This window comes from Clytia hemisphaerica, unplaced genomic scaffold (genome assembly GCF_902728285.1).
Source record: "Clytia hemisphaerica strain Z4C2 unplaced genomic scaffold, Clytia hemisphaerica genome assembly, whole genome shotgun sequence".
NCBI classification, from domain to species: Eukaryota; Metazoa; Cnidaria; class Hydrozoa; order Leptothecata; family Clytiidae; genus Clytia; species Clytia hemisphaerica.
In genome coordinates, this window is record NW_027104192.1 from 600,854 (window position 1) to 608,706 (window position 7,853).

The 7,853-nt window shown below is 33.4% G+C and overlaps 1 long non-coding RNA gene across 2 annotated transcripts; it reads left to right on the plus strand.

Annotated features, from left to right (window-relative positions):
- Window positions 1-1,935: 1,935 nt before the first annotated feature.
- On the plus strand, window positions 1,936-6,395 carry LOC136815150 (uncharacterized). 2 transcript variants are annotated; one of them, XR_010847677.1, is made up of 4 exons: window positions 1,936-2,178; window positions 3,872-4,042; window positions 4,471-4,571; window positions 4,900-6,395. It is a non-coding gene; the product is annotated as an uncharacterized lncRNA (long non-coding RNA). The 2 variants fall into 2 exon arrangements; XR_010847676.1 differs by lacking the exon at window positions 1,936-2,178 and having other exon boundaries at window positions 3,747-4,042.
- The last annotated feature ends 1,458 nt before the right edge of the window (window positions 6,396-7,853 follow it).

Here is a 7,853-nt window from a genome sequence, read left to right on the forward strand (position 1 = left end):
GCCTGATTTTAAAGTTTTTATAATTCTATAAAGTTATTAAAATAATTTAACGTGGTTTTATTTTGTTCCTTTTCTAGTCGAAAATTTTGTGCTCGCTTCGCTCGCATTTCAGTATCATTATACTCTAATTGGCTCTACGCAATTCATCTCGATAAACAATGTCGCAAATTTTTCTTGCACGCTTTGCTCGCATTTCCTAAATGTTTCTAAAATGACCAAAAGTTCAAGTTAAGGTATGTGTTCACCTTTCTTGACACATTCTCTTTAATTGATCATATCTTTAGAACAACAAATTTTTATATACCAAAAGTATATATTTTCTGAAAGCCAATAAGATTCTCTTTCTAATGGTAAAAGTTTCAGCTGGATTTAAAAAACTGGGCAGGATATAATTAAAATCTTAAGAATTTTAACCTTACCTACTTCAAAGAAGTTAAAGTCACCCATAGCTTTTGAATTTTGAAAAAATAATTTCGATTAAATTATGTTCCCAATAGATTAAACTAACAAAATTTCTTAGGATTTTTTTTGGGATTGACTTTAACTCTTTAAATCCTAAATTCTGTAAAAATATCGATAAAAAAGTAAATTTAAATGTGATTTTTTCAGTTATCTGTAAATTGAGGAAAAACAACTCGGTTAGAAATAAAATCCTTAGACACTTTTTAAGTTTGATCTTTTGGGAATCATATAAAAAAAGAATGAAGTTGATATCTCAATGCTATGGGTGACTTTAACTTCGTTAAAAGTAGTATGGTGTGGTAAAATTTCGTTTTTTTCTACATCAATTTGAAATTTTTAACGAGATGATTGCTGTTTATTTGAGTAATCAGTGAAATGTGTCAAAAATATTACTACACTGGGCGAAATCTTGTCTTTCCATTTTCGAAAGATGTTGAGAAGATCAACTTTCGACAAATTTCCAAAATTTTCGAAACATGAAGTTTCAAATTTGTTGAAAGATATTGGAAGCTCATCTTTCGATGTCTTTCGACTTTTAGGAAGATGAACTTCTCTATTTTTCCAAGATTTGGAAAGACGAACTTACAAGTTTGTTGAATTTTGTTGAAAATTCATCTTCCAACAACTTTCTCTTTTTCGAAAGACGAACTTCTCTGTATTTCAAAAGTTTTGAAATATGAACTTTCAATTTTTCAAAAAGATGTCGAAAAGTCGTTTATTGACGTCTTTCAACTTTTCGAAAGATGAACTTCTCTGTATTTCAAAAGTTTTGAAATATGAACTTTCAATTTTTCAAAAAGATGTCGAAAAGTCGTTTATCGACGTCTTTCAACTTTTCGAAAGATGAACTTCTCTGTATTTCAAAAGTTTCGAAATTTGAACTTTCAATTTTTTTAAAAGATGTCGAAAACTCCTTGAAACTCGTATATCGACGTCTTCCAACTTTTCGAAAGGCGAACTTTTACACTTTTACGTTTAATGTTTAATGTTTAATATTTTTTAAATACACGCTTTTTTATAGGAACAATTTTAAAAGAACACGAGTTTGCTGATTTTAATGGGTTTTAATAGATTTTAAGCCATTTTAATTTCTTAAGGAAAAAAAATAATCGTAAGAACATTTAACCCTAAAAACCTCGAAAAATTAAGAACAGTCCAGACAGCCCAGCCTGAGCCAAAATTTTCTGGTTCTTCTTATAAAAAAAGCAAAAATTTCGACGCTCGTATTTCGACGTCTTTCAACTTCTCGAAAGATGAACTTCTCTTGGTTTTTCCATGTTGCTGAAAGAAGGACGCGCCAAAACGTTTACGAACCAAAGTCCGCACTGATGATTACCGGGGATCAAAAAGACTATTTGAAGCATAATTTTTGACGTTTAAAACACAAGAAGATACTAAAATATCTAAATTTCTTGTAAAATGAACTAGTTCTAAGTGTATTACATACACAGTTTATGGTTAAGTACTGTAAATATAATACCCACATCATTGGAAGTACTTTTGCAAACCCCCGGAAAAAAACTTAGATTATTTTCGAATGTTATGATTTATGATTGCCGGCAAAATTTATTTTTGTAATTTTGAAACTGGAAGCTGGAGAGTGGAAGGCAGTGTGTGTGTGTGATGAGGAAGACAGCAAACCAAAGCAAAGCCAAAATGCAGTGCAAATGGAAACTTTATTCTAAAGATATGAAATGGGAATCAAAAGAAGCTAAGGTGAGCTCCTTTTTATATATTTCTAATTATCAACCACACTTCAATCATACTTCAATCACATGGCTACACCACAGCTTTTCAAAGCTATGGGCAGTTCAAGTTATAGTCTGTTAACTCCCAGTGGACGATCCTCCCATTGGGAGGCACTTAGAGGCAAAGTTGGGTATGTTTCGCTGCTGGTGACAGGGTCCCATTTTTAGGCTCCATAGCCATCAGACGGCTGACCAATTAAATCAGAAAAATTTCAAAACAAATGAACTACGCAGCTCTGCTAGAGGACCCTGCCGACGCACCGGACTGTCCGGTGTATTTGTCCGGTGGCAAAAAGTATCCTTTCGCTACACCGGACGCAATAAGTCCGGTGTCAGTCCGGTGTTGCCTACAGGGAATTTTGGACGCCGGACATTTATGAAACAAAAAATTAAGAAGCACCGGACGCACCGGACTGGTCATGTCTGGTGTTTTGATTGTCCGGTGAGAAAAAATATCCTTCTCCGACACCGGACATCCGACTTCCCTAAGTCCGGTGTAGAAATTGTCCGGTGGTAAAAAGAATTCTCATTTTACACCGGACTTTCGCGTGTCCGGTGTTCGTTAAGTCCGGTGCGTCGGCAGGGTCCTTCTGCTAGTAGTAGTACTCTACCATTTTTGTTTTGATTTAATGTTGTATTTTAATGACCAACCAGCCAGGTCAATCATACGAGAGCTATGCATGTTAGCCTCCACTGATGTAAGTTACCCAATCTCACGGTATATGACAGGTTCCCAAAAAATTAGATTTTTGATTATTTTGGACAATCTTCAGGGTGGAAATCAGAATCTTTTAATTTTTCATCTACTTTTATTAATTTTTGCCACTTTTCAGGGTGAAAATGGGGAAAAATTTTCAATTTTTCGTTCTGACAGAGTCCCAATTTTGCCGAAAATTCATATCTGACAGGGTCCACTTTTCAAACTCCAACGGCACATCCCTGTCGGCTGTCTAGATCAGTGCCCCACCCCCTAGGTGAAAGCCTCCTTTTCAAAAGTTTTCCACCTAGGACGTTTTAATACCAATTTTTTATTTATTATAATGTGTAATGTATATACAGGAATTCTTCTTGATAATCAACCAAGTAGGGGGTCAAGCAGCTAGTACAAGACATGTCATCTATAATGCCTTTTCGTAAGAAGCTGGTAACATCATCACACATACCACGAGTGGTCCTAAATCCGACGTAGTCTTTCAAAGATACAAACTAAAATGAAAACAATATAGATATACTGCGCGGATGCATCTGAAGCAAACATAGAATTTTTTTCATACCCGTTATTTGGGGGTTGGAATTAAGCAAGGCTGTCAAATTTAGGACCACTCACGGTATACACTTAGTACTTTCCTTGAAAATAGGTTTTCGACCGTTACAGTGACAGATAAAAAGAATATAATCAGATAAAATAATATCTGGACCCTTTAGAACCTTTAAATTTTTTCATCTTTCAATAGGAGATTACAACATTTTAGAAAACATTTTAGATACCTAATAAATTTCTCTGACAACCTGCAAACCGATTTTAAGATTTTTTTAAGGAAATCAAATTCACATAACACACCACCAGGTACCAACTGGTATGATGTCTTGTACTAACTGCTTGATCCCCCTGGACCAAAGCTGGTCACTTTTGTTTTAACTAGTTGTCTTTCCATTTTCAGGAGATAAAATAAAAGTTGGTTGGTTGGAATGCAAGCTGTCAGATCATTTTATTTTGGAAAATTCTTATTCTGACTTCCCTGTTAGAATTAATGAAGTCATAACATGGTTGAAGTTAAAAATGATGTTAAATTAAACTCAACGTGGAATATCAAATGATAACATAGCTGAAGGTAGGCCTTTTAGACATAGTTTTTTAGTCTAAAAACAAAGAAATGTTGACGTTTTTGTTTTCGCTATGGAACTGAAAAAGATGACATGATTAAATGCACATTTTTTAATAAGCAACTCCAATTTTCTGGTCAGGCCTAGGGTTGCTTAGCATTCTGGTCCATTTTCTGAAAAAATTGCTTTGAATACCCCTAATATTATACCATATTTATGTGTATTGGGTCAAAGGGCTATAGTTGGCCATGGTTAGATCATCTAAAACAGCTGTCACTTTTTGAGATAGTGGAAAATAATTGACAAATTTGAGGCCTCAAGCCTTAGCAGCCTGATTGCTTATAAAAAATGTGTAGAACAGAGAAATTACTTTTTAAACTCTGAGGTGGCAAGCTTTACAGTGTGTCAAATTTTCATAAAACTTTCATGTTTATAGGATACATCGAATGTGTGTCGATAATGAGCCATTGAAGTTTTGGGGATTTCATTGAAAATAGATTCATTTTATCCATTGAACAAGGAACAAAATACAACACGGTAAGTATTTTTTGTAATATAATCCAGTAATACAAGACTATTGATGATACTATTCCATTGTACATCAAAAGAAGCTAAAATTTTGTTACAGTACACAAAGTCTTGACCTAAGTTCAAAATATTTTTGAAAATAGGTTTTTGTAACCTTTTTTAGAACTCTTTAGAAATAGAAACAATCTGAATAATTTGTCTTACTAAAGGGTCTTTCTACTATAGTCTACTGAAAGCTGTAAATAACTTATCAACAATTTTACAAACCTCTTTTAGTTATACACCATTTTGTATGCCTGGATTTCAATACTGATTCAATTTCTATTTGTTTTATTAGGGTCATGACGTAAGGACAGTTACTGGCTGATTTTGAAATGCACTTGAAAAACGATGCTGCAAAACAAAAATGTATGTTGCTGCCATGCAATCAAGATATTTATATGCTTCATGTGGTAGTTCGTTTCAACTTCGAAAATAATAACTTGGTAATATTTTCATTGCAATAATTGGTTGCTGAATGATAGAAGCTATTCTTGTACTCTTTAATGCTTAATTGTAAGATTCAATCTGTACCATCTTCAAGGGATTGACAATACTGTACCATCACGTGTTGTATAGCACAATAACCTCAGTCTAATAAGTGAACAACTAAACTGAGGACTGGAGTGAGATTGTGGGTCATAATTTTGGAAAATATCACCGTAATATAATTTTATGATTTTTTCTGAAAAGGGCTTAAAAACCTTCATTTTCGACTACTCTAGGTCCCAAGTATATTATAAATTATGATAAAATATTGCAAAATCTAATAGGTGGGGGTCTGAATAACAAGGTGGAGTTTAAAAATTTTCGGTCTGGTTCAGATTTATGCTTCTTTTACTGTGTAGATTTTTCGTTGGATAATGTGTTTAAGGTTTGAAAATATTCTTCAAAAGCATTCAAAAATATCCCAGAATATGTTAAATTGAGAAAATGGAGAGACTTTTGGTTTACCCCTGAAATTAATTTTGTCAAAATATCGGAGTCCACAATTTTTTTTAAAAAATTACAAAGTAGGTGGGACGTTTATTCAGACTAGGGCATTTTGGGAAAATCATCTTAATATCAGTTTTTAATAATGACTTGTACTTTATGGTTTTTCTACCCTCCCCTATAATTGTGCACAAAAGAATTTATTTGGGATAGCTTTCATTATTCATAGTGTCATCTTTTTAGAGTGATTTGCATAATTTTTTAATTTATTTAACAGTATTTTTATATTTTTCATACTTTTATAGAAATTTCAATGTATCCTTTAATGTCCTTTGAAGCCCTATGGCCAATCTATTCCTTGATAGGGACTAAGATTCTAAAAACTTATAATTTAGATTAGTTATTATATTATTGAAAATGAAATTAGATCATAGAAATTACACGCATTTTTTATAAGAACCAGTAAATTTCTTGCTCAGGCCGGGCTGTTCTTAATTTTTGCAATTTTTCAGGCTTAAATGTTCTTATGATGTTCTTAGCCGCTTAGTTTCTATACTTAAAAATCAGTTAAAATCTGTTGAAATTAGTGTTTTAATAATTTCTGAAAGCTGAGGCTCAGATCGTTCTTAATTGTTTTTAAGTTTTGGCCAAATTTCAGCCTCGTGTTCTAATAAAATTGTTCTTATAAAAAACGTGTAATTTTTCATTCAGAATTATTTTATTTAGACTACTTAATTTTTTAGCAAAAAGTCATCACTACCGTACTATTTTGTTTCATATTTTCTGTTTTCTATGCTTTGTAAATATATGAATTGTTCGTTTTAATGTCACAGAAAAAATTTATCCGCACATAAACACAAATTATTTAAAAGATCTCTCATTTACTTTTGAAGACTTGTTAATGAAAGATTTCGAAAAAAGCAAAAATCATCTTCTAAAGTATTTAGAAAGTTTCGGAATATGAAATTTCAACATATTAGGAAGTTAGGGATTTAATTTTTCAAGCCTGTTTGAAAGTTTGAGAATGTGGTCTTTCAACTTTTTTGGAAAGTTTGAGAAGACGATCTGGTCGAAAGATGTTGGAAGGTAAGGTGCACAACTTCCCAATCCTTGTTGAAAGACCGACTTTAAAACCTGTCGAAAGATGTCAGAATATGAAATTTCAACATATTAGGAAGTTGGGAATTTCATTTTCCCAGCCTGTTTGAAAGTTTGAGAAGGTCGTCTTTCAACTTTTTTGGAAAGATGGGAAGATGATCTGGTCGAAAGATGTTGAAAGGTAAGGTGCACATCTTTCCAATTTTTGTTGAAAGACCAACTTTCAACTCTGTCGAAAGGTGTGGAAATGTGACCTTCCTACATCTTTCCGACGATTTGAAAGACATTATTTCGCCCAGTGCTATTCAATAGAGGTGAGAATAAACATCGGCTGAATTCTCTCTTTTGTCTTTGATGTTTACGAAAGAGACAATTATTTGAGTAAATAATCCATCATATGACGAACTTTGTTTTGAAATTTAAATGGTTATAACTCCGGATCAAAAAAAGATTTTAAGATCGCGATTTTACCAAAATGAAATCCAGTAACTTTTCTTCCACTTTGACTGAAAAATTTTTTTTTGACAAAAAATCGGAAAAAAGGTGTACACATACCTTAAACAGATTTTGGTATACTACTGATACTAATGCGACCAAAAAGGGGGCGCCAGAATATGCCTAGGGGGCGCCTTCATCCAAAATTCTACTTTTGCCTCCCCCCACCCTTGACCTACCCACCACTCTACTGTGTATATATGACCAGCAGAAAATAAAATAGTCCAGTCCAGTAATACTTTTAGGGCCTCAAAAGATGCTTTTTCCAAACACGATTTTTTTAGAGATTATAATTTTTGAGTTTAAAATCGTGGACAAGTAACTTGCACAAATAAGTCCATCAATTTTTTTCTCACTCACTTCGCTCGCATGGAGGGTTTAAAAAATACACAAGTTTTCTCCATCGAGGGCAACCAACATACTAAATGCAGAAACCCGTATTGAATAGTATTGATTCACTAAGCCAGCTTATTTTCGGAAAAAAGTGTCTAAAAAGGGCGTTTTTAGCCTAAACGAAAGCTAGAAAACTGAAAAATTTTCCGTCGGCGCAACGCAAACCATGGTTGCGCCTCCTGCTACCTCCTAAACAACAATTTGAATTCCTGCCAGCATGCATTGGGGATTATGGAATAGTTTTGCTGTGTCGGTGTCGGTGAAGAGGATAAATTTTGTCGGTTTATCGGTGAAAGAGGTATTTTTGCGCGGTTTATCGGTATTCCCTAAAAT